This window comes from Callithrix jacchus, chromosome 2 (assembly GCF_049354715.1).
Source record: "Callithrix jacchus isolate 240 chromosome 2, calJac240_pri, whole genome shotgun sequence".
Taxonomy (NCBI): Eukaryota; Metazoa; Chordata; class Mammalia; order Primates; family Cebidae; genus Callithrix; species Callithrix jacchus.
In genome coordinates, this window is record NC_133503.1 from 3,413,803 (window position 1) to 3,440,453 (window position 26,651).

Sequence of the window (26,651 nt, forward strand, 5' to 3'; positions counted from 1 at the left end):
GAAACCCCGTATCTACTAAAAGTACAAGACTTAGGTCAGGAGTGGTGGCTCACACCTGTAATTCCAGCACTTTGGGAGGCCGAGGCAGGCAGATCACCTGAGATCAGGAGTTAAGAGACCAGCCTGGCCAACATAGTGAAACCCTGTCTCTACTAAAAATACAATTAGCCAGGTATGGTGGCAGACAGCTACTTGGAAAGGTGAGGCAGGGAGAATCACATGCACCTGGGAGGTGGAGGTTGCAGTGAGCTGAAATCATGCCAGTGCGCTCTAGCATGTGGGGCAGAATGAGACGCTATCTTAAAAAAAAAAAAAAAAAAAAAAGGACTCCTTCCCTTCTTCCCCTTCCCCTTTAAAAAAAAAAAAGTAAATAATTTTCATTTGCAATTCTGAGTTTGGCAAGAGGAGTGAACTGTGGCCCAGTGACTGGCACACACTTTTAGAGTTCACAGTAAACTGTTTTAGCCAAAATTGTGTCATCATCTCTGGCCACTCACTTTATTCAAAAGCCTTGACTCAAAATGACTATTTATAAAAATCAGCTTCAAGTCTAGCCTCAAAAGACAAAAACGCTGTAGTTCTAAAGATATTCAAAAGAAGGTAATTAAGGTTATTAAAAAACAATGAAGGTCCAGGCACCATGTCTCACACCTGTAGTCCCAGCACTTTGGGAGGCTGAGGCAGAAGGATCACTTGAGGCCAGGAGTTTGTGACCAGCCTGGGCAACATAGCGAGACCCTGTCTCTACAAAATAATTTTAAAAATTAGCTGGGCTTGGTGGTGTGTGTCTGTTGTCCCAGCTACTCCAGAGGCTGGAACTGGAGGATGACTTGAGGCCGGGAGTTTGAGGTTGCAGTGATTCAGGATTGTACCACTGCACTCCAGCCTTGGTGACAGGGAGAGATTTCAGATCTAAAAAAAAAATAAAGGAAGAAAGGAAGAGCTTCTCTTCCAAACACTCCCACATCATTTGGGGCAATTATGAGATTCCAGAAAACGTGGAATCAATTTCATGTTTCAATTTCCTACCTTGAGTACCTTTTTGGATGTATGCTTATGAGAAAACAAATCTCATTAATTAACTCATAGAACAGCTAAGAGGAGGCGGCGGGGGGGGGGGGGTGGGTGGCTCAAGCCTGTAATCCCAGCACTTTGGGAGGCCAAGATGAGTGGATCACGAGGTCAAGAGATCGAGACCATCCTGGTCAACATGGTGAAACCACGTCTCTACTAAAAATACAAAAAATTAGCTAGGCATGGTGGTGCGTGGCTATAATCCCAGCTACTCAGGAGGCTGAGGCGGGAGAATTGCTTGAACCCAGGAGGCGGAGGTTGTGGTGAGCCGAGATCATGCCATTGCACTCCAGCCTGGGTAACAAGAGTGAAACTCTGTCTCAAAAAAAAAAGAACAGCTAAGAGGAAAGGATCCTAGGGGACATATGGTTTTACTTCTCAATTTTATTTTATTTATTTATTTACACGGAGTCTCACTCTGTTGCCCAGGCTGGAGTGCAATAGTGCAATCTCAGCTCACTGCAACCTCCACCTTCCAGGTTCAAGTGATTCTCCTGCCTCAGCCTCCCAAGTAGCTGGGATTACAGGTGCCCACCACCACGCCCAGCTAATTTTCGTATTTTTAGTACAGACGGGGTTTCACCATGTTGGCCAGGATGATCTTGATCTCTTGACCTCATGATCCACTCATCTTGGCCTCCCAAAGTGCTGGGACTACAGGCATGAGCAACCATGCCTGGATCCCTAATTTTAAACATGAGAAAATTGGGTACTAAAGAGAGGAAGTAACTCACCGGGTAGAGAGGGAAGAGCCTCCCTTACCACAGGGGGTCTCTTATTGGAAAACCGGCAAAACTTGTTCCCTGCCTGCATTCTCCGAGATCTTAGCCCAACATAGAATAGAAATGTCTCCACTTTAGAGGACAACCGGTTTGTCCTTTGCCTTTTGCGCCCCTTTCAGCAAGCAGAGTTTCTCAACTTGGTGTTTGTGCAAACCCTTGGGCAGCAATAACTCCTGAGCTGAGAGACACTCCACTTTGTTTGCAGTTGAGGGCAAAGGCTGGGATCATCGGGTACAGCTCCAAACTCCTTCTTCAGAAGTCTGGGTGGCAGGAAAAAAAAAAAGCATTTATTTGTTTATTTATTTTGAGACAGAGTCTCACTCTGTCACTTAGGCTGGAGCGCAATGGTGCCGTCTCGGCTCACTGCAACCTCCACATCCTGGGTACCAGCTATTCTCCTGTCTCAGTCCCTGGAATAGCTGGGATTATAGGCATGCACTTGAGGTTAGGATTTCGAGACCAGCCTGGCCAACATGGTGAAACCCCATCTCTACTAAAAATACAAAAATTAGCCAGGCAGGTTGGCTGGTGCCTGTAATTCCAGGAACTTGGGGGAGTCTGAGACATCAGAATTGCTTGAACCCAGGAGACAGAGGTTGCGGTGAGCTGAGATCACGTCACTGCACTCCAGCCAGGGGGACAGAGCAACATTCTGTCTTCAGAAAAAAAAAAAAAAAAAGGAGGAAAATTGGAAAATTGCATCTAGAGGCATTCAACGAAATTTGATGCTAAGTGACTTATTCTTGTAATCCTAACACTTTGGGAAGCCAAGGCAGAAGGATCGCTTGAGGCCAGGAGTTCAAGACTACTCTGGGCAGCATAGCAAAACGCTATTGCTCCAAAAATGATTTTTCTTTAGATTAGTTGGGTCCAGTGGTGCACACCTGTAGTCCCAGCTACTTTGGGGACTGAGGGTTGACGGTCACTTGATCCCTGGAGGTGGAGGTTGCAGTCAGCCAAGATCTCACCACTGCATTCCAGTTTACGTGACAGAGCAAGATCCTGTCTCTAAAAAAAATTTTAAAAATTGCCCTTGGAATTAAGATTCATATGTATTCCCTATGGTTTCCAGTATATCAATTAAAAAAAAAAAAGGAGACAGTAACCGAGAGAAGAAAAGAAAAATTTGAGCAAGAATGAAAGAAGGGTGAGGTGCAGTGTCTCACACCTGTAATCCCAGCACTTTCGGAGGCTGAGAGGGGTAGAATATCTGAGATCAGGAGTTCAAGATCAGCTTGGCCAACATGGCAAAACCCCATCTTTACTAAATTTGTAACTGTCTTAAGCAGATATATGCAGAGAGACAGGTCATTACCTCCAGCATCAATGGAATTAACCAAGATGTTGATTTTGAAGAGCCGACACTTTCCCAAGAAGCCTCCACAGTGTGACCTCCCAGGGCCTCTACCAGCACTGAGGCTCAGAATTGAGGCATCTGAGGCTGGGCCACATTCTTGCAGAGACCCCGCTCACAACATGGCCTGGAGTGATTGAAAGACGTTGATGTGGCAGCTCCTCACCAGATGTCCTGCTCCCACTCTTGCCCCTCCATCTCCAGTCTCTTGACAAGAAGGTGCAATGTTCTTTTTAGTGTTTTGTTTTTTCTTTGAGACAAAGTATTGCTCTGTCTCCCAGGCTGGGGTGCAGTGGTGTGATCTCTGCTCACTGCAACTTCTGCCTCCCGGGTTCAAGCAATTCTCATGCTTCAGACTCCCAAGTAGCTGAAATTACAGGTGCCTGCCACCATGTCTGACTAATTTTTGCAATTTTTTAGTAGAGACAGGGCTTCACCATGTTGGCCAGGCTGGTCTCAAACTCCTGACTTCAAGTGATCCATCCACCTCAGCCTCCCAAAGTGCTGGTATTACAGGCATGAGCCGATGCACCTGGCATACCTGGTTGATTCAAATTTATTTTTGCAGAAACAGAGGTCTCTGTATGTTGCTGAAGCTGGTCTTAAACTCCTAGCCTCACGTGATTCTCTGCCCTTCAGCCTCCCAAAGTGCTGGGATTACAGGCATGAATCACTGTGCCTGGCCTCATTCTTTTTTAATTAGTTCAGTTTCAATTTCCTATTAGAGAAATACCATCATATAGAAAATGTCACTGTTAAGTAGGATTTCCATGTAAAGGTGGCAAATCACAAAATCTCCCTTCCTTGATACTTATTCCTTTTTTTTGAGATGGAGTCTCAATCTGTTGCCCAGGCTGGGGTGTAGTGGCACAATCTTGGCTCACTGCAACCTCTGGCTCACTGAAACCTCCACCTCCCAGGTTCAAGCAGTTTTCCTGCCTCAGCCTCCCAAGTAGCTGGGATTACAGGGTGTGCACCACCAAGCCCAGCTAATTTTTGTGGTTTTTGTTGTCATTGTTGCTTGTTTTGAGATGGAATCTCACTCTGTTGCCCAGGCTGAAGTGCAGTGGTGCAATCTTAGGTCACTGTAGCCTCCACCTCCCGGGTTCAAGTGATTCTCCTGCCTCAGCCTCCCAAGTTGCTGGGATTATAGGCATGCACCATGATGCCCAGCTAATTTTTGTATTTTTAGCATAGATGGGGTCTCACCGTGTTGGTCAGGCTGGTCTCAAACTCCTGACCTCAGGTGATCCACTGCCTTGGCCTCCCAAAGCGCTGAGATTATAGGCATTAGCCACCACACCCAGCCCCTTGATACTTATTCATTCTAATGACATTTATTGTGTGCCTACTATGTGCCAATTACTAGATTAGGTTCTGAGAATGAACAAGATGAAACTCCTGACTTAGAGAGCTTCTGTTCTGATTCCGCCTGAGTTTGAGAGGAGACCATGCAGACAAGCAATTCAGTAAATAACAAGCTGGTTTTTGAGCATGATATCTGCTTTGAGAGGACCAGGTTGGGCGAGGCAATGCAGAGGGGCATGATTTCCCCTTCACAGGATGAGGGAGGATTTCCTTGCAGAGGTGACGTGTGAGCTGAGGTCTGAAACAAGAGAAAAATCCAGCTACGACAGGAGGTGTGGGAAGGCCATTTCGGGCAGGGAAGAGCACGTGCACAGGTCCTGAAGAGGGACTCCACTTGGCATTTACAGGAGCAGAAAAGAAGCTCAGATGCTCAATGCACAGTGAGCAGGAGGAAAAGAACAGAGGTGGCAGACAGGGTCAGATCATGCTAGGAGTGGTTTGCTTTTTAAAGAGACATGATCTGACTGTCACCCAGGCTGGAGTGCAGTGGGGCAGTCATAGCTCACGGCAGCCTCAACCTCCTGGGTTCAAGGGGTCCTGTCACCGCAGCCTCCCAAGTAGCTGGGACTATTATAGGCAGAAACCCCACCAGGCATGGCTAATTTTTTTCACCGTTATTAGAGGTGGGAGTCTTGCTGTGTTGCCTAGGTGGGTCTCAAACTCGCGGACTCAGGTGATCCTCCCATTCTGACAACAAAAAGCACTGGAATTACAGGTTTGTACATTACATCTGGCCAAGATTGTGGGTATAAAAAATGCTTCACTTTCAATTTTTGTGGTTACATAGTAGGTGTATATATTTACGGGGTGCCTGAGATGTTCTGATACAGTTATGCAATGTGTAATAATCACATCAGGGTAAATGGGATACCCCTCACCTTAAGCATTTATTCTTTCTTTGTTTTACAAACAATTCAATTATGCTGTTTTCCTTTTCTTTTTTTAAGATGGAGTGTAGCTCTGTCTTCTGGGTGGGAGTGTAGTGGAACAATCTTGGCTCACTGTAACGTCTGCCCCTCCGGGTTCAGGTGATTCTCCAGCCTCAGCCTCCCGAGTAGCTGGGACTACAGGCACTCACCACTGCACATGGTGTTTTTAGCAGAGATGGTGTTTCACCATGTTGATCAGGCTGGTCTTGAACTCCTGACCTCAGGTGATCCTCCTGCCTTGGCCTCCCAAAGTGCTGGGATTACAGGCATAAGCCACCATGCCCAACCTCTTTTAGCTATTTTAAAACATACAATAAATTACTGTTTACCATTGTCACTCTGTTTTACTACCAAAGATTACATCTTATTCATTCTAACTGTATTTTTGTACCCATTAACTATTCCTGTGCACCCCCTCCAGCCCATTACCCTCCCCAACCTCTGGTAACCATCATTCTAGTCTCTATCTCCATGAGTTCAACTGTCTTAATTTTTAGCACCCACAAATGACTGTGAGCATGCAAAATTTGTCTTTCTCTGTCTGGCTTATTTTAGTTAACATAAAGATCTCCAGTTCTACCCACGTTGTGGCAAATAACAGATTCTATTCTTTTTCATGGCTGAATAATATTCCATTGTATATATGTACCACATTTTCTTTATCCATTCACCTGTTGATGGACACTTAGATTGCTTCCAAATCTTGGCTATTGTGAATAGTGTTGCCATAAATATAGAAATGTAGATATTTCTTTTTTTTTGTTAATTACATTTTATGTTTTGGGGTACATGTGAAGAACATGCAAGATTGTTGCATAGGTACAACATGGCAATGTGATTTGCTGCCTTCCTCCCCATCACCTATATCTGGCATTTCTCCCCATGCTCTCTCCCCAACCTCCCACCCCCTGCTGTCCCTTCCCTATTTTCCCCAGACAGACTCCAGTGTGTGATGATCCCCTCCTTGTGCCCATGTGTTCCCATTGTTCAACACCCACCTATGAGTGAGAACATGTGGTGTTTGATTTTCTGTTCTTGTGTCACTTTCCTGAGAATGATGGTCTCCAGGTTCATCCATGTCCCTAAAAAGGACACAAACTCATCGTTTTTTATCACTGCATAGTATTCCATGGCGTATATGTGCATTTTTCCTGTCCAGTGTATCATCGATGGGCATTTGGGTTGGTTCCAGGTCTTTGCTATTGTAAACAGTGCTGCAATGAACATTCGTGTGCATGTGTCTTTATAGTAGAACGATTTATAATCCTTTGGATATATACCCAGTAATGGGATTGCTGGGTCATATGGAATTTCCATTTCTAGGTCCTTGAGGAGTCGCCACACTTTCTTCCACAATGGTGGAACTAATTTACACTCCCACTAACAGTGTAAAAGTGTTTCTATTTCCCCACATCCTCCCCAGCATCTGTTGTCTCCAGCTTTTTTAATGATCGCCATTCTAACAGGCATGAGATGGTGTCTCGATGTAGTTTTAATTTGCATTTCTCTAATGACTAGTGATGCTGAGCATTTTTTCATATGTTTGTTGGCCTCATGTATGTCTTCTTTTGTAAAGTGTCTGTTCATATCCTTTGCCCACTTTTGAACAGGCTTGTTTTTCTCTTGTAAATCTGTTTAAGTTCTTTGTAGATTCTGGATATCAGCCCTTTGTCAGATGGGTAGATTGCAAAAATTTGTTCCCATTCTATTGGTTGCCAATTCACTCTAATGACTATTTCTTTTGCTGTGCAGAAGCTGTGGAGTTTGATTAGGTCCCATTTGTCTATTTTGGCTTTTGTTGCCAATGCTTTTGGTGTTTTGGTCATGAAGTCCTTGCCTACGCCTATGTCCTGAATGGTTTTGCCTAGATTTTCTTCTAGAGTTTTTATGGTGTTGGGTCTTATTAAGTCTTTAATCCATCTGGAGTTAATTTTAGTGTAAGGTGTCAGGAAGGGGTCCAGTTTCAGCTTTCTGCACATGGCTAGCCAGTTTTCCCAATACCATTTATTAAACAGGGAATTCTTTCCCCATTGCTTGTTTTTGTCAGGTTTGTCAAAGATCAGATGGTTGTAGATGTGCAGTGTTGTCTCCGAGGCCTCTGTTCTGTTCCATTGGTCTATAACTCTGTTTTGGTACTAGTACCATGCTGTTTTGATTACTGTAGCCTTGTAGTATAGTTTGAAGTCCGGTAGTATGATGCCTCCTGCTTTGTTCTTTTTGCTTAGCATTGACTTGGCTATGTGGGGTCTCTTTTGGTTTCATATGAAGTTTAAGGTGTTTTTTTCCAGTTCTGTGATGAAGGTCATTGGTAGTCTGATGGGGATAGTGTTGAATCTGTAAATTGCTTTGGGCAGTATGGCCATTTTCACGATATTTATTCTTCCTAACCATGAACATGGAATGTTTCTCCATCTGTTTGTGTCCTCTTTTGTTTCGTTGAGCAGTGGTTTGTAGTTCTCCTTGAAGAGGTCCTTTACATTCCTTGTTAGTTGTATTCCTAGGTATTTTATTCTCTTTGTAGTAATTGTGAATGGTAGGTCGTTCTTGATTTCATTCTCTTTAAGTCTGTTATTGGTATAGAAATGCTTGTGATTTTTGCACATTGATTTTGTATCTTGAGACGTTGCTGAGGTTGCTTATCAGTTTCAGGAGATTTTGGGCTAAGACAATGGGGTCTTGTAGATATATAATCATGTCGTCTGCAAATACAGACAATTTGACTTCCTCCTTTCCTATTCGAATACCCTTTATTTCGTTTTCTTGCCTAATTGGTCTGGCTAGAACTTCAAATAGTATATTGAATAGGAGTGGTGAGAGAGGGCATTCTCGTCTAGTGCCAGATTTCAAAGGGAATGCTTCCAGTTTTTGCCCATTCAGAATGATATTGGCTGCTGGTGTGTCATAAATAGCTTTTATTATTTTGAGATACGTTCCATCAATACCTAGTTTACTGAGGGTTTTTAGCATAAAGCGCTGTTGAATTTTGTCAAAGGCCTTCTCTGCATCAATTGAGATAATCATGTGGTTTTTGTCTTTGGTTCTGTTTACATGGTGAATTATGTTTATAGACTTGCGTATGTTGAACCAGCCTTGCTTCCCCAGAATGAAGCCTACTTGATCATGGTGGATAAGCTTTTTGATGTGCTGTTGCAATCAGTTTGCCAGTATTTTATTGAAGATTTTTGCATCTATATTCATCATGGATATTGGCCTGAAGTTTTCTTTTCTTGCTGAGTTTCTGCCGGGTTTTGGCATCAGGATGATGTTGGTTTCATAAAATGATTTTGAAAGGATTCCCTCTTTTTAGATTGTTTGGAATAGTTTCAGAAGAAACGGTACCAGCTCCTCTTTGTATGTCTGATAGAATTTGGCTGTGAACCCATCTGGACATGGGCTTTTTTTTGGGTGGTAAACTATTAATTGCTGCCTCGACTTCTGTCCTTGTTATTGGTCTATTCATGGTTTCGACGTCTTCCTGATTTAGACTTCGGAGGATGTAAGTGTCCAGAAATTTATCCATTTCTTCCAGATTTACTAGTTTATGTGTATAGAATTGTTTGTAATAGTCTCTGATAATGGTTTGTACTTCTGTGGAATCTGTGGTGATGTCCCCTTTATCGTTTTTTATTGCATCAATTTGATTCTTCTCTCTTTTCTTTTTCATTAATCTGGCTAGTGGTCTGTCTATTTTGTTGATCTTTTCAAAAAACCAGCTCCTGGATTTATTGATTTTTGAGGGGTCTTTTGTGTCTCTATATCCTTCAGTTCTGCTCTGATCTTTCTTATTTCTTGTCTTCTGCTAGGTTTTGAGTTTCTTTTTTTATCTTGCTGCTCCAGCTCTATTTTGATGATAGGTTGTCGATTTTAGATCTTTCCTTGCTTCTCACGTGGTCATTTATTGCTATATATTTTTCTCTAGACACTGCTTTAAATGTGTCCCAGAAATTCTGGTATGTTGTGTCTTCATTCTCACTGGTTTCAATGAACATCTTTATTTCTCCCTTCATTTCATTGTTTATCCATTCAACATTCAAGAGCCAGTTGTTCAGTTTCCATGAAGCTGTGTGGTTCTGAGTTCGTTTCTGAATTCTGAGTTCTAACTTGATTGCACTGTTGTCTGATAAACTGTTTGTTATGATTTCCGTTCTTTTACATTTGCTGAGGAGTGATTTACTTCCAATTATGTGGTCACTTTTAGAGTAGGTGTGATGTGGTGCTGAGAAGAAGGTATATTCTGTGGATTTGGGGTGGAGAGTTATGTAAATGTCTATTAGGTTTGCTTGGTCCAGGCTTGAGTTCAAGTCCTGGAAATCCTTGTTAATTTTCTGTCTTGTTGATCTGTCTAGTATTCACAGTGGGTGTTAGAGTCTCCCACTATTATTGTGTGGGAGTCTAAGTCTCTTTGTAAGTCATTAACAACTTGCCTTGTATATCTGGGTGCCCCTGTATTGGGTCCATATATATTTAAAATCGTTAGCTCTTCTTGTTGTATCGATCCTTTGACCATTATGTAATGTCCTCCTTTGTCTCTTTTAATCTTTCTTGGTTTAAAGTCTGTTTTATCAGAGATGAGAATTCCAACTCCTGCTTTTTTTTTTTGCTCTCCATTTGCTTGGTAAATCTTCCCCTATCCCTTTATTTTGAGCCTTTGTGTATCCTTGCATATGAGATTGGTTTCCTTGATACAGCACACTGATGGGTTTTGGTGTTTTATCCAATTTGCCAGTCTGTGCCTTTTGATTGGGGCGTTTAGCCCATTTCCATTTAGGATTAATACTGTTATGTGTGAGTTTGATCCTGACATTTTGATGCTAGCTGGCTGTTTTGCCCATTAATTGATGCAGTTTCTTCATTGTGTCGATGCTCTTTACAATTTGGTATGTTTTTGGAGTGGCTGGTACTGCTTGTTCCTTTCTATGTTTAGTGCTTCTTTCAGGAGCTCTTGTAAAGCAGGCCTGGTGGTGACAAAATCTCTGTGTACTTGCTTGTTCGTAAAGGATTTTATTTCTCTTTCACTTATGAAGCTTAGTTTGAGCCGGGCATGGTGGCTCAAGCCTGTAATCCCAGCACTTTGGGAGGCCGAGGCGGGTGGATCACGAGGTCAAGAGATCGAGACCATCCTGGTCAACGTGCTGAAACCCCATCTCTACTAAAAATACAAAAAATTAGCTGGGCACAGTGGCCCGTGCCTGTAATCCCAGCTACTTAGGAGGCTGAGGCAGGACAAATGCCTGAACCCAGGAGGCGGAGGTTGCGGTGAGCCGAAATCGTGCCATTGCACTCCAGCCTGGGTAACGGGAGCAAAACTTCGTCTCAAAAAAAAAAAAAAAAAAAAAAAAAAATGAAGCTTAGTTTGGCTGGATATGAAATTCTGGGTTGAAAGTTCTTTTCTTTAAGGATGTTGAATACTGGCCCCCACTCTCTTCTGTCTTGTAGGGTTTCTGCTGAGAGATCTGCTGTGAGTCTGATGGGCTTCCCTTTGTGGGTAACTCGAACTTTCTCTCTGGCTGCCCTTAGCATTTTCTCCTCATTGCAACCCTGGTGAATCTGACAATTATGTGCCTTGGGGTTGCTCTCCTTGAGGAATATCTTTGCAGCATTCTCTGTATTTCCTGGACTTGAACATTGGCCTGCCTTGCTAGGTTGGGGAATTTTTCCTGGATAATATCCTAAAGAATATTTTCCAGCTTGGATTCATTCTCTCCATCACATTCGGGTACACCTATCAAACGTAGATTAGGTCTTTTCACATAGTCTCATATTTCTTGGAGACTTTGTTCATTCCTTTTTACCCTTTTTTCTCTAATCTTGCCTTCTCATTTTATTTCATTTAGTTGATTTTGACCTCTGATATCCTTTCTTCTGCTTCATCAATTCAGCTTGTTGAAACTTGTGTATGCTTCGCCAAGTTCTCGTGTTGTTTTTCAACTCCATCAATTCACTTATATTGTTTAAGTTAAACATTTATTCTCTTTTTTTTTTTTTTTTTTTTGAGATGGAGTTTTGCTCTTCTTACCCAGGCTGGAGTGCAATGGTGTGATCTCAGCTCACTGAAACCTCTGCCTCCTGGGTTCAGACAATTCTCCAGCCTCAGCCTCCTGAGTAGCTGGGATTACAGGCATGCACCACCATGCCCAGGTAATTTTTTGTATTTTTAGTAGAGACGGGGTTTCACTATGTTGACCAGGATGGTCTCGATCTCTTGACCTCGTGATCCAACTGCCTCGGCCTCCCAAAGTGCTGGGATTACAGGCATGAGTCACTGCACCTGGCTAAGTTGTTTATTCTCATTAGCATTTCATCAGATCTTTTTTTCAAGGTACTTAGTTTCTTTACATTGGGTTAGAACATGTTATTTTAGCTCAGCAAAGTTTTTTATTATCCACCTTCTGAAGCCTGTTTCTGTCAATTCATCACACTCATTCTCCTTCCAGCCTTGTTCCCTTGCTGGTGAGGAGTTCTGATCCCTTGTAGGAGGAGAGGTGTTCTGGTTTGGGCGTTTTCATCCTTTTTGCGCTGGCTTCTTCCCATCTTTGTGTATTTATCCATCTGTCATCTTTGTAGTGGTTGGTTTTCAGCTTGGGTCTCTGAGTGGTCGTCTGGTTTGTTGATGATGAAGTTATTTATTTCTGTTTCTTAGTTGTCCTTCTAACATTCAGGCCCCTCTGCTGTAGGACTGCTGAGATTCTCTCCAGATCCTGCTTGCCTGGGGATAACCTACAGCAGCTGCAGAACAGTAAGGGTTGCTGCCAGTTTCTTATGCTATCTGTTTCCCAGAAGGATACCCGCCTGATGTAAGTCAGAGCTCTCCTTTATGAGGTGACTCTGGATTGAATTGGATTGGTCAGGGAGCTGCTTGAGAGACAGTCTGTCCTTTATAGGAGCTCAAGTGCTGAGCGGTGAGCTCCGTTGTTCATTCAGAGCTGCTGGACAGGTACATTTAAGTCTGCTGCAGCAGAACTCATAAACCTCCCCCTCTTTTGTTTTTCCCAGGTGCTCGTTCCGGGGACTTAGGGCTTTGTTTATAAGTTTCTGTCATGCTGCTGCCTTTTTTCAGGGCTGTCCTGCCCAGTGAGGAGGCAGCCTCTTCACTGTCTGCCTGCAGAGGCTTTGCGGAGCTGCTGTGGGCTCTGCTCAGCTGCCATGTGAACTTCCCTGCAGTCCTCTTTATATGGGTATAGTTAGAACTGCCTCAGCAATGGCAGCCCACCTCTGTAATCGTGGACTCTCTGTGTAATGGCAGGTTGCCTCAGCAATGGCAGGCTGCCTCAGCAAATGGCGGGCTGTCTCAGCAATGGTGGACTACCTCCATAGTAGTGGACTGCCTTGGTAATGGCAGATGCTCCTCCCCCACAGAGCTGGACTGTCGGGTTGATCTGTGTCTGCTGTGAAACTCTCAATCCAGAGCATTTCATATTGCTGTTTTTTTTTTTTTGTGGGGGTGGGACCAGCTGAGCCTGAACACCTGGCTCCCTGACTCAGATCCCCTTCTTTTTTTCAGTTGAAAGGGCAACTCTGTCTCCCAGGTGTTCCAGTTGCCTGTTTAAAAGGTGCCAGGATCTCTGTGATTTCCCATGCGGCAACCCACTGCACCAGCTGACACACCCTCGCTGAGATTCAGGGCGCTTTTCTGCCTGGGAATCTCCTGGCCTGGCTCCGTTTCAGTCCCATTTTTTATCAGATCAGTGGGCGACTCTGTCTCCCAGGAGCTCCAATCGTTAGCTAAAATGTCGCTAGGACCCGTATATTTTGTGCAGAGACCCATGGCACTGGGATGCTAGGGCGCTGGCCAAAACAGCTGTGCTGGCAACCCATGGGGGTCCTCTGCCTGGGAATCTCCTGGTCTGTGGGCAATAAAAAAATCTGTCTGTAAATGTGGCATCCACTCACCCTCTGCACTTTTGCTGAGAGCTGAAATCCTGAGCTGCTACTAATCAGCCATCTTTGAAATGTAGATATTTCTTTGATATAATGATTTTCTTTCTTTTGGGTATATACCCAGCAGTAGGATTACTTTGCCATAAAATATCTCTCTTTTTAGTTTTTTGTGGACCCTCCAAGCCGTTCTCCATGGTGGTTGCCCTGATTTACATTCCCACAAATAGTGTACCAGGGCTCCCTTTTCTCCACATCCTCATTAGCATTTGTTACTGCCTTTTGGATATAAGCCATTTAAACCAGGGTAGGATGATAGCTCATTGTAGTTTCAATTTGCATTTCTCTGATGATCAGTGATGTTAAGCACCTTTTCATGTACTCATTTGCTATTTGTATGTCTTTTTTTGAGAAATGTCTGTTCTGATCTTTTGCACATTTTAAATCAGATTATTAGAGATTTTTCCCCTTATTGATTTTGTTTCCCCTGAGATCCTTATATACTGTGGTTATTAATCCCTTACCAGATGGACTCAGGATTGAGTTTTTTCTTTATTTCACACCCAATTCTAAACCATTAAATGCTTTCAAGTGGAGAAGTGACATATTTATATTGGAAGATGACTTTGTATGTTTGCTATCTATTGCTGTGTAACATACCAGCCAGGCATGGTGGCTCACACCTGTAATCCCAGCACTTTGAAAGGCCGAGACAGGCAGATCATGAGGTCAGGAGTTTGAAAGCAACCTGGCCAACATGATGAATCATCATCTTTACTAAAAATGCAAAAATTGGCTAGGTGTGGTAGCACACGCCTGTAATCCTAGCTACTCAAAAGGCTGAGACAGGAGAATCACTTGAACTCTGGAGGCGGAGATTGCAATGAGCTGAGATCATGCCACTGCACTCCAGCCTGGGGGACAGAGTGAGACCCTGTCTCAGAAAACAAACAAACAAACAAACAACGAAACAAAAACCATAGTGAGGTATAAAGTTACAATGATGTTTATTAGTCTTCTCACAATTCTGGATGCTGACTAGCCTCCACTAGGCAGTTCTGGCTCAGGATGTGGTTGCCTTTTAAGAGTATGGAGTTAGAATAGTGTCGAAGGTTTCCTTGCTCAAATATTTCCTAGTTAATGTGGGCTGTCAGCCAGCGCCTCAGCTGGGACTATCTGGTGGAACACCCACACCTAACCTCCCTACATGGCCTGGGCTTCCTCACAAAATGGTGAATGGGTTCTAGGCGCACCCATCCCAGGAAGGAGAGCCAAGTGGAAACTGTCATCTTTTATGACCTGACTTTGGCAGGTCACGAGCAGCACTTCCACTGTATTCTACTTACAGAAGCAGGGGTCTAAGCTCATTTTCAAGGGAAGAGAAACTAAATTCTATCTCTTGATGACAAGTGTAAAAAAATTTACAGACAACTATTCACAATAGTGAAGACATAAAATCAACCTAAGTTTCCTCCCATAAATGAAAAAAAGAATAAAGAAAATGTTGCAGCTGGGTGCGGTGGCTCACTCCTGTAATCTCAGCAATTTGGGCGGATCAGGTGAGCAAATCACCTGAGGTCAGGAGTTTGAGGCCAGACTGGCAAACATGGCAAACCCCCATCTCTACTAAAAATACAAAAATTAGGTAGGTGTGGTGGTGCACACCTGTAATCCCAGCTATGAGGGAGGCTGAGGCAGGAAAATCACGTGAACTTGGGAGGCAAATGTTGCAGGGAGCCGAGATTGCACCACTGCACTTTAGCCTGGATGACAGAGTGATTCTCTGTCTAAAAAAAAAAAAAAAAAGTCAAAGTGAACCAGAGCATAAAGAGCTACATTAAAGCAACTGAAAAAGTGATGGAAATTAGAGATAGTAGCCTAACACTGCGTTGTCAACTGGTGACCCCGAGGTAGAGACCCTAAAAACAAGGCAGGGCTGGGTACGGGGGCTCAGGCCTATAAGCCCAGTGCTTTAGGAGGCTAAGGTGGCAGGATAGCTTGAGGCCAGGAGTTCGAGAAAAGCCTGGACAACACAGCAAAACCCCATCTCTAGAAAAGCAAAAAAATTAGCCAAGTGTGGTGGTGCACGCCTGTAGTCCCAGCTATGACGGAGGCTGAGGCAGGAAGATTTTTTGAGGCCAGGAGTTTGAGGCTGCAGTGAGTTATGATGATACCACTTTGTTCTAGAACCTGGGTGACAGAGCAAGGCATTGTCTTGAAAGAAAGGGAGAAATGTAAGAATGGAGGGAGTGAGGGAAGGAGGAAGGGAGGGAGGGAAGAAAGAAAGGAATGAATGAAGGGAGGGAGGATGGGAGGATGGGAGGGAAAGGAGAGTGAGAAGGAAAGAAGGAAGGAAGAAATGCAGAGGTAGAGAAGTACATAATCAGTAGTCAAAGGGCACAGCATATACCTGGAAAAACTAATGCAGAATGACTGGCCTAGAGCCAACCCTGGCTAAGCTATTAAAGTTCAATGAATAAAAAAAAAAGTACTGCACTGGCCTTTTGGCAGGAAAACATAACACACATGTGAGAAGAACCTCCAGCCAGTCTCAGGCCTTCCCATAGCCCCAGCCAGAACCAGATGACAATAGAGTCAGAACTCAAAGAAAGAACGAAAGAAAAGGAAAATGAATTAAGAATATTTGCCCTAGAAAGATGTCATCCAAGTATACATGGATTAAACAGAAACTCTAACACTGCACCAATTTCAAAAATAAAGCAGCTGTGGGTGAAAATAGAAACTGCAGATAAAAATAATCGTGACACTTTTATCTTTTTCATAATTTTAATGAATGTTGAATCAAAAGATATCACTTGCACATAGGCATTTATCTGAAGTTCAGAAATTCTCCACCTTTAGTTTCTGCAGCTTCTGTTGTATCAAGCAAATGAAAGTTATATATTCAAACTAAACACATACGAAATATGCAGTTATTTTAAATCAGTTTATTTATCTAACTACTTATTTGCACAAAAAGTTTTGAATTAATTCTCACTTTTTTTTTTTTTTGAGACAGAGTCTCACTCTGTTGCCTAGGCTGGAGTGGAATGGTACAATCTCAACTCCCTACAACCTCTTCCTTCCAGGCTCAAGTGATTCTTGTCCCTCAGCCTCTTGAGTAGTTGGGATGATAGGCACCCATCACAATGCCTGGATAATTTTGGAATTTTTTTTTTTTAATTTAAAAGCACAATCAGAAGAAATTTCAGAATTTCTAGTAGAGACGGAGTTTCACCATGTTGGCCAGGCTGGTCTCGAACTCCTGACTTTAAGTGATCTGCCCACTTCAGCCTCCCAAAGTGCTGGGATCGCAGGCATGAGATGTCGTGCTGGGCCATATCACATAATGTTGAGTTATTTCTTGGCAACTGAAAATTTTTTGATTTATTACCTCTCTCTCTCTCTCTCTCTACTTTTCTATAGGACTTAGATTTTATATAATAATTACAAATAATTTGTACAAAAGCCATTCTCATTCTAAACTTTTAAAAATTAAACAGTGATTAAGAATGAGCTACAGAAAGTAGGATTTATTCAGCTCCTATTATATACTAGATATTTTGCATATAGTGGATCACCTAATTGACATATCAAGGCAGGAATTATAATCTTTATTTTCCAGGAGAAAAAACTGAGAATTATAATTATTTCTTAACTCTAGAGTTCCACAGCTGCTACCAAAACAAGTGCCCCTTCCAGCAGCCTGCCCCCTTCTGGTTTTATCCAATTCAACCCCCTACTTCTACCTCCACATCTGTGTGCAAGAATGTACACACACACACACACACACACACACACACACACACTCACTCTCTCTCTCTTCTGCAATATTCTATCTGCCTAGGCCAGGAGCTTGTCATGACTAACCAAATGCCATAACTATTTCCTGACCAAAGCTGTTCTTCAACATCTCTATGATTTGGGAAATAGTTTCTAATTTTACACTGATGGGGGTCACACTGAGGTCTCGAGAAGTAATAATTACAAACCATCTTAATCTATGTGAAAGGGTGTGATGTTCAGGTATATTCAGCCCTTTGAGATGCTCTGCTGGAAGCTGGTTGAGCCGCAAAGTACTACGGACGCATGGTCCTCTTGGTCCATGGTCATTAATAATGATTCTTGGTACTTCTTTCGTGTCTGTGCCAAGGGTGGTTTCAAAAGCTGGAAGAAGCTTATCGATTTCTATGCAAGGAAATATCTCTTTCACAATGCATATGTGGGAGTGTGTGTATGCTATGAAAATACATACACACACATATTCACATATAAATACATACATATATTCACATATACATACACACATATTCACATATAAATACCTACACACATATCTACATATGTATTCATAGTGTACTAATTAAAAGGTAACTTCTTAATGATCCATGAAAAGAGAATGGCAGGCCAGGTGTAGGGGCTCACACTTGTAGTCCCAGCACAGCAGGAGGTTGATGGGGGAGGATCACTTGAGCCCAGGAGTTTGAAACAGGCCTGGGAAACATGGTGAGACCCCATCTCTACAACAAATATAAGAATTAGATGGGCATGGCGGCCCGTACCTGCGGTCCCAGCTACTCAGGAGGCTGAGGTGGGAGGATGACTTAAGCCATGAAGGTAGAGGTGTGGTGAGCCGAGATCACACCACTGCGCTTCAGCCTGAATGACGAAGCAGTAACTTGCCTCAAAAAAACAAACAAACAAACAAACAAAAAAATGGTATCCCAGAAGTTTGAAAATCTATATATTCATCAACGTATGTAATCATAGTATATCAATGGAAGAGTAAATTATCAATACTTCATGGTAAGCAAAGGACAGGCCACGGATGATGGCTCATGCCTGCAATCTCAGCACTCTGAGAGGCCCAGGCAAGAGGATTACTTGGGTCCAAAAGTTTAAGAACAGTCTAGGCTGGGCGCGGTGGCTCATGCCGGTAATCCCAGCACGTTGGGAGACCGAGGTGTGCAGATCACAAGATCGGGAGTTCAAGACCAGCTTGACCAACATGGTGAATCCTCATCTCTACTAATAATACAAAAATTAGCCGGGTGTGGTGGCCAAACCTGTAATCCAAGTTACTCAGGAGGCTGAGGCAGGAGAATCGATTGAACCCGTGAGGCTGAGGCTGCAGTGAGCTGTGATCCTGCCACTGCACTCTAGACTGGGCAACTGAGCAAGGTTCAGTCTCAAAAAAAAAAAAAAAAGGAAAGACCAGCCTAAGCAACAGAGTGAGAACCAACCTTTCAAACCAAATCAGAAATTAGTTAGAAATGGCAGCATCTGCCTGTAGTGTCAGCTACTGAAGACGCTGACTTGGGAAAATCAGTGGAGGCCAAAAGGCCAAGGCAGCAGTGGAACCATGATCACACGACGACACCCAAGCCTGGGTGACAGAGCAAGACCATAAGAAAAACCAAAGTTAACTGTAAAAAATATACACAAAGAAGACATGAAACGAGCAGCTACCATGTCCAGGGCAAAGACAAACAGCCCAAGCAGAGGCCCAGTCTGCTGCAAACCCCCAGGAGAGAAGAAAAACCATGAGACATTCAATACAGCAGACAGCACTGTAGAAAGATACAGCAGAGTTTACTACCAAGCCGGCAGAAATCCCCTCTCAAGGTAAAAGTAGACTCAGGCCTTTAGCTAAGGCTGCTGGGAAGTGAACTCATGAGAGTCCAGGGAAGCTTTGGGCTTCAGGATGCAGTTGACAATCAAACACCTGTAGAGCTGGATCCAGAAGAGACCACTGAAAGGCAAGTGCGGGACACAAAAGACCACCGTGAGAGAGGAGATGGGCCTTGAGTGTCCACTAAGAGGCAGAAGATAAGCCTGAAGAGGCCACGGCGAGGCAGGAGCTCGGCTAAAAGAGGCTGCCGTGAAACAGAAGCTGCACCTTGAGAGGCGGACATGACACAGAGGATGGGCCTGGAAAGCCCGACCTGAGGAAGGCTGGGGCCTACGGAGCTGGGCAGGAGTGGGGCCAAACGTTGTCGTTGTGAGGCAGGAGCTGGGTCTGTAGATGCAGCCGGGAGGAAGAGCTGGGCCCGGAGGATTGCCGGGAGGTAGCACCTGCGCCTGGAGGGGCCATGAAAGCAGAAGCACGATCTGGGTCCAGAGAGACCTCTAAAGGTCTTCGAGAAGTAAAGGGTGAGTGGTGCAGAGGCCTTTTTCATGCTAAAGCTGAGCCTTTACATGCCACTGAAAGAGAGAAGCTGGGTCTGGAAAGGTTGACTTAAGGACGTTTTGGGCATATATTGACCCTTGGCAAACTGTCAGGAGCTGGGCCAAAAGAAGTTGTTATGAGGCAGCAAGTGTTCCTGTATCCTCAGCCAAGACAGAGTTGGGCCTGGAAAATCTGCAGTGGAAAGAGCCTGGGTTTTCAGAGGTCAGTGGGAGGCAGGTGCTGGGCATTCAGAGGCCACTGGGGACAGTAAGTGGGTGGAAGTTTTGTGCCTGGAGACGCCGTCCAGGACCAAACCTGCAGCTGGAGATGCCATTGTGAGTTCAAAGTTTTGCACAGAGATGCCAGTATGGGCAGGACCTGGGCCTATCCAGGCTTCCAGGGAACAGACAGCCACCTAGCCAGGGAAGGTTCCCGTGAGGCAAAATCTTCATCCGGAAAGGCACCTGTGAGGCCTGATCTTGGCCTAAAGAGGCCATGGGGTGGCAGGAACTGGGTGTGTAGAGGCTGCTGAAAGGCAGGAGCTTGGCTTCTTGGGGCCATCATGAGGCAGATGCTGGATGTGAAGAGTCTGCTGTGAGGCAGAGGTTAGGCCTGTAGAGGCAGATGTTAGCCAGGACCTGGGCCTGTAGAGGCTGCCGGCATTCAGTAGCTTTGCCTGGGGAGGCTGCCAAGAGGCATAAGCTGAGCCTAAAGAGCCCAGTGTGAGGCAAGTGCTTGTCCTGGAGTTGCCAACTTGAGGAAGACTCCAGCCTGGAGAGCCTGTTTATGGGCAGGACCTGGGCCTGTCGAGGCTGCCAGGAGGCAGGTTAAAAAGTTGTTCGGGGAAGACCTCCATGAGGCAAAGCCAGGCCTGGAGAGGCCACTGTCACTCAGGAGCTGGGCCTGTCCAAGTCATTGAGAGGCTGAACCTAGACCTGGAGAGCTTGACTTGAGGTAGTTTTGGGCCTAAAAATGTCACCAGGAGCTAGGCAGGAGCTGAGATGAAAGAGGTTGTTGTGAGGCAGGTGCTGGGCCTCTAGGCACAGCTGGGAGGAAGATCTGGGACCTGAGAGGCTGACTTGTGGACACTTTGGGCCTGGATAGGCCACCCAGAGTCAGGAGCTGCAACTAGAAAGGCCATTGTAAGGGAGGAGCTGGGCTTGTGAACACTGCTGCGAGGCGGTAGCCTCAACTGCAAAGACTACCATGAGGTAGGGTATAGGCCTAAATAGGCCATTGTGAGCCATGAGCTGTGGAGGCCGACATGGAAAAAGTTCTGGGCCTGGAAAGGCTGCGAGGAGGCAGGAGCGGAGCCAAAAGATTCAAGCACATTACGTTTATTGGGCACTTTATTTCCATTAATACATTGTAATATGTGATGAAATAATTACAGAGCTCACCGTAATTTAGAATTAGTGTCCATTAAGCTTGTTTTCCTGAGCTAGACGGTCCCATCTGAGTGTGACAGGAGACAGTGACAGATCATCAGGCATTATTCTCACAGGGACCACGCAACCTTGATCCCTGGCATGCATGGTTCACAATGGGGTTCATGCTCCTAAGACAATCTAATGTTGCTGCTGATCTGAGAGAAGGCAGAGCTCAGGCAGGAATGTGAAGCTTCCCTCACTAGACATCACTCACCTCCTGCTGTGTGGCTCCTTACAGCTCCATGGCTCCGGGTTTGGGGACCTCTGCTCAAGTACATTCAAAAGGACCCTTTCCACCCCAGTCATTACAGTGGTCAAGTGCAACAACCACTTAGCTCCCAAAGCATGGGCCTCAGCTGGCATTTCATCACAATCGACAGTAAGTGGTAGCTTGAGTCATAAGGTCCCTCCTCGAAATCAGCAGTGTCCCATTTCCCATTGGCAAGGAGCTTGGCACTGCCCCTTGGATAACCAAACCTATGCCCGAATCCCATCTGTGTGGGTCTATCTCCTGGGACCCTTCCTAGAATCAGCTCTGTAATAGAGTGCAATCAGGAGACATAAACCACTCAAAAGTTTAAAGTGGTAAAATTTAATATGAGAATTATTCGTTATAACAGGGGAGCAGCATAATGAGAGATTGGCTAGCACAAAGTAAAGAGCTCTAGAGAATATAGGACTGGTCAATGCCAGGCATGGTGGCTCATGCCTGAAATTCCAGCAACTTAACAGGACAATACAGGAGGACTGCTGAGGCCAGGAGCTAGAGACCGGCCTGGGCAGCAGAGCGAGACCCTGTCTCTATCCACAAAAAGAAAAAACTTGGCTGGGTGTGGAGGTGCACACTTGTAGTCCCAGCTACTCAGGAAGCTGGAGAGAGAGGGTAGTTTGAGCCTGGGAGGTCAAGGCTGCAGTGAGTCATGATTATGCCACTACAGTCAAGCCTGGGTGACAGAGCAAGACCCTGTCTCAGAACAAAATAACAAGGACAACCATTTACAGACAGAAAAATAGAGCTAATAAGCTAAGCTAAGGAAAGGTGTTGAAATGTGACAAATAAATAAAGCAAATGAGGTTTTTATCTATTTAAAATAATAAATAACTTATTAAAGTATAATACCTTGTGCTCGGAAAGGTACGGTGAAGTGGGCACTTTCTTATACTGTGGGGGATGTTTAAATTGTACATAATCCTTCCAAGGTAAAGCTCAGCAATTGTTTTAAGTAATAGAGACAGTGTCTCACCATACTGCTGGCCTCAAGCAATCCTCCTGCCTTAGCCTCCCTCCCTCCTTAGGCTTAGTGCCGGGATTATAGCTGGGAGGCACCCAACACCTTGTCAATTTACATCAAGGGCAATGAGAATGTCCATTCACCGTGACTCACAGTACTCTCACTTCTGAAAATACCTTGGGAGACAATTCAACCTAAACCAAAAGTCATCTGCACAAACACTGAAAATCTGGGAGTAATTTCAGACAGGTTAAGTGAAATAAACAGTTATAAGAAATTGAATTAGGGTATTTTTAGGCCCCTGGTGAAAGAGCAGTTAGTGTTAGCTGCTGGTTTTTTGTTGTTTTGAGACAGGGTCTCACTCTGTCACCCAGGCTGGAGTGCAGAGGCCTGATTATGACTCACTGCAGTCTCAGCCTCCCTGGACTCAAGCAGCTGGGACTACAGGCACATGCCACCACGCTAGGCTAATTCATGTATTTTTCCACTGGGGTAGTGACTCCCTTTGTCAATGAGGCCTGTCTCAGACTCTTGGCCTCAGGCCATCCTCCTGCCTCAGCCTCCCAAAGTGTTGTGATTACCGGTGTCAGCCACCACATTTGGCCAGCTGCTTTTTAAAAATTATTATTATTCGACTCAATTAAAACATATTTGGTACTAACACTATCATTTTCAAGGCTATGGAACAATACGTGTCCTCCAGCATAACTGTAAGAACATCTACAGTCACCCCTCAGTGTAAAGACAGGATTACTTCCAGCTCCCCATCTCTGCACATACCAAACTTCATGCATACTCACATTTCAGTCAGCCCTCTGGAACCCACGTATAGGAGAAGTCGAAATACTGGTTGGGCATAATGGCAAACACCTATAGTCTCAGCCATTTGGGAAGCTGAGGTGGGAGGATCGCTTGAACCTGGGAGGTCATGGCTGCATTCAGCTGTGATAGCACCACTGCACTGTGGCATGGACAATAGAGCAAGACCCTGTCTCAGAAGAAAACATAATAATAACCAACAGGTTAGAAATTGCAATGAGGGCTGATGGGGAAAATTCCACAGAAGCAACGTACACATTAATGTAGCAGACGGTGATAAATCAGTACAACTGACTTTCTGGAGTTTCTGACAATAAAGGTAAGAAAAATGCAAAACACAGAGACGGAGCATAAAAAAAGAAATTAAGGAGGCATTTACGTGTACAATAGGGTGACCCTGGCCGTGTTTGTGCAGCAGTGTGTCACGATGTGACCTACTTGGAGACGAGTTAACAACGAGTGAGTTGATAGAAATGATCAGAGGAGCAAAATACCGAGAGCGATAGTTAAGAAGAATCTCCCTGAGCGATGTCAGAAAAGTGGGGATATTGCAGTGTGTATTGGAGCTCCTGTACAACACTGTTTATCTGCCTTTTGTCTGTAAAAACATATCTACTAAAAGTTCTTCTTGCTGTCAAAAGAGTATGTGGGAATAAATCATTAGAATTTATTCTTTTGTTTTTCACCTTTATCTTCCTGCCATCATCCCACAGCCTAACTTTAGAAATGTTTGTTTTTTTTTAGAAAATTGAACAAGTGTTCATTGTGGTGGATCATACCTCTAGGATGGGAGGTGGGGGTAGAAGGGTCACTGGAGGCCAGGAGTTTGACACCAGCCCGACCAAAAAAGTGAGAGCCCATGTCTATAAAAAAATTTTAAAATTAATCAGGTGTCATCATGTATACCTACAGTCCCAGCTACTCAGGAGGCGGAGGCAGGAGAATCCTCAGCCCAGGATTTCAAGCCTGCAGTGAGCTGTGATTGCACCACTCTACTCCAGCCAAGGTGACAGAGCGAGACCCCGTCTCCTAAAACAAAAAAGAAAGAAAGAAAATAGATCAAGTAACAAGTTGTGTGTGGCTTACTCTGAATATTTCTAAATGGAAAGTTCTAAATCTTTTGGGGTCTAGCATCCCTTTACATTTTTGAACTTTATGTAAGATCTCTAAGAAATTTTCTTTATACAGATAATTAAAGTTAAAAAATCAGAAATAAATTTAAAAATATTTGTATTCATTACATATTAATAAACCATTAAATGTTGATGTAACTAATGCAAAACAAAATTTTAAAAATATTTATTATACATTACATATTAATAACAAAATTGGCTGGGTGAGGTGGCTCATGCCTATAATCCCAGCACTTTGGGAGGCCGAGGTGGGTGGATCACCTGAGGTCAGGATATCGAGACTAGCCCTCCAACATAGTGAAACCCTGTCTCTACTAAAAATATAAAATTAGCCAGGTGTGGTGGCAGGCACCTGTAATCCCAGCTACTCGGGAGGCCGAGGCAGAAGAATTGCTTAAACCTGGCAGGTGGAGGATGCAGTGAGCCGAGATAATGCCATTGCACTCCAGCCTGGGAAACAAGAATGAAACCCTATCTTAAATAATAATAATAATAAATCCATTACATGTTGATATAAGTAACACTTTTTTTTTTTGAGACAGAGTCTCACTCTTTCACAGAGGCTAGAGTGAGGCAATGCAATCTCAGCTCAGTGCAAACTCTGCCCCCCGGGTTCAAATGATTCTCCTGCCTCAGACTCTGAAGTAGCTTGGATTACAGGCACCCACCACCATGCCCAGCTATTTTTTGTATCTTTTTAATAAAGATGGGGTTTTGCCCTGTTGGCAAAGCTGCTCTCGAACCCCTGACCTCAGGTAATCCACCCACCTTTTTCTCCCAAAGTGTTGGAATTGCAGGCATAAGCCACCTCATTCATCCCAATTAATATATTTTTTGAAACATTGATTAGTCAGGCAACAACACTGGTCAGGGGTCTCCTCATTCCCAGTGATAAAAACCCCACTGCACGGCTCCAGGGTTGCAAGAGCCAAAAGGCTCTGACTTGAGATTTCATTATTTTTCTTGTATTTCTTTTTTTTTTAGACGAAGTTTCGCTCGTTACCCAGGCTGGAGTGCAATGGCGCGATCTCGGCTCACCACAACCTCTGCCTCCTGGGTTCAGGCAAGTCTCCTGCCTCAGCCTACTGAGTAGCTGGATTACAGGCACATGCCACCATGCCCAGCTAATTTTTTGTATTTTTTTTAGTAGAGATGGGGTTTCACCATGTTGACCAGGATGATCTTGATCTCTTGACCCGGTGATCCACCCGCCTCGGCCTCCCCAAGTACTGGGATTACAGGCTTGAGCCACCGCACCTGGCCTATTTTTCTTGTATTTCTCTTTGTATTGTGAGACAAGGTCCTGCTGTCACCCAAACTGGAGTGCAGTTGTGCACTTATAGCTAACTGCCGCCTCAACCTCGAGGGATCAAGCCATTTTCCTGCCTTAGCTCCCCAGTGCTGGTACTACAGTTGAGTGCCACCATAACAGGCTTTTTAATTTTTTTTGTAGAGTGAGGAGTCTTGCTATGTTGCCCATTCTGGCTTCAAACTCCTGACCTCAAGAGATCTGCTCACCTCAACCTCCTGAGTAACTGAGACTACAAGTACGCATCACCATGCCTAGCTAATTTATTTTATTTTGTTAAATTTTGAAAAATATTTTGTAGAGGGGAAATATATTCCTATGTTGCCCCGGCTGGTCTTGAACACCTGTTTTTAAAAGATACTTTCATCTCTGCTTCCCAAAAAGCTGGGACTACAGGCATAAGCCACTGCACTAAGCCTGAAGAGATTTCTTTAATCTAGCATCCCATACTTGATAAGATTGGGAAAGGCAGTAGTGTTTTTCAAAATTAATAATTCAGTAAAACTGAAAACCAACTTTGACCTCTGCTTCTCTCAGACTGCACATTTAGTCTGTCAGGAAATCCTGTTGACTGTGTTCACCGTGTACTGAAGATCCCCACCCAGCAGCTCCCTGGCCTCCTCCTCTACTTCTCTCCTCCGACCATCTCTCACCACCGCCGTTACCCTGGTCAGGACCACTGTCATCAGGACCACTATCATCTCCCACCTGTTGTCACAGCTTGGCCCCCATCCTTCTACCCAAATCTTCCCACAGTCTTTCTCAACTCAGCAGCCAGACAGTGCTTTTCAATTAAGGGACAGATCATATCGCCTCTCTGCTCAGAACCCTCCCGCAGTTCCCATCTCTGAGTAAAAGCCAACGCCCCTCTGCCTGCAGTAACCTCCCAGGGCTGACAAGATCTCTACTGATCCCTGGCCTCCTCTCCAGTCTCTCCCTCTGTCCTGCTCCACTGGGCCTCCCTTCAGAGCCTCAGACACACCTGACACTATTCTGTGGTTTCTGCCTACAATGCTCGTCCCTCAGCACCTTGGCCAGCTCCTTCCCCCCCTTCAAGTCTTTGCTCAGTTTTCACTTAGGTGACAACCCCTGACCATTCTATTTAACACTACCACCTGTGCCCATTACTACCACATTCACTTCTTTCTCTCTTTTTTTTCTTTTGTTTTGGAGAGAA

General features: G+C 44.4%; 1 long non-coding RNA gene across 11 annotated transcripts in view; it reads right to left on the bottom strand.

Annotated features, from left to right (window-relative positions):
• Positions 1–26,651, bottom strand: part of LOC118151640 (uncharacterized) — a 65,519-nt gene that overhangs the window by 6,327 nt on the left and 32,541 nt on the right. For 6 of the 11 annotated variants that reach the window (XR_013528560.1, XR_013528550.1, XR_013528562.1 and 3 more), the window contains 2 exons: positions 23,939–24,061; positions 22,598–23,201 (listed from right to left, as the gene is read on the bottom strand). This is a non-coding gene — a long non-coding RNA (uncharacterized LOC118151640). Of the gene's footprint in view, positions 1–22,583; positions 23,202–23,938; positions 24,062–26,651 lie in introns of those variants that run through there. The other 5 variants (XR_013528558.1, XR_013528555.1, XR_013528559.1 and 2 more) reach the window with 4 other exon arrangements.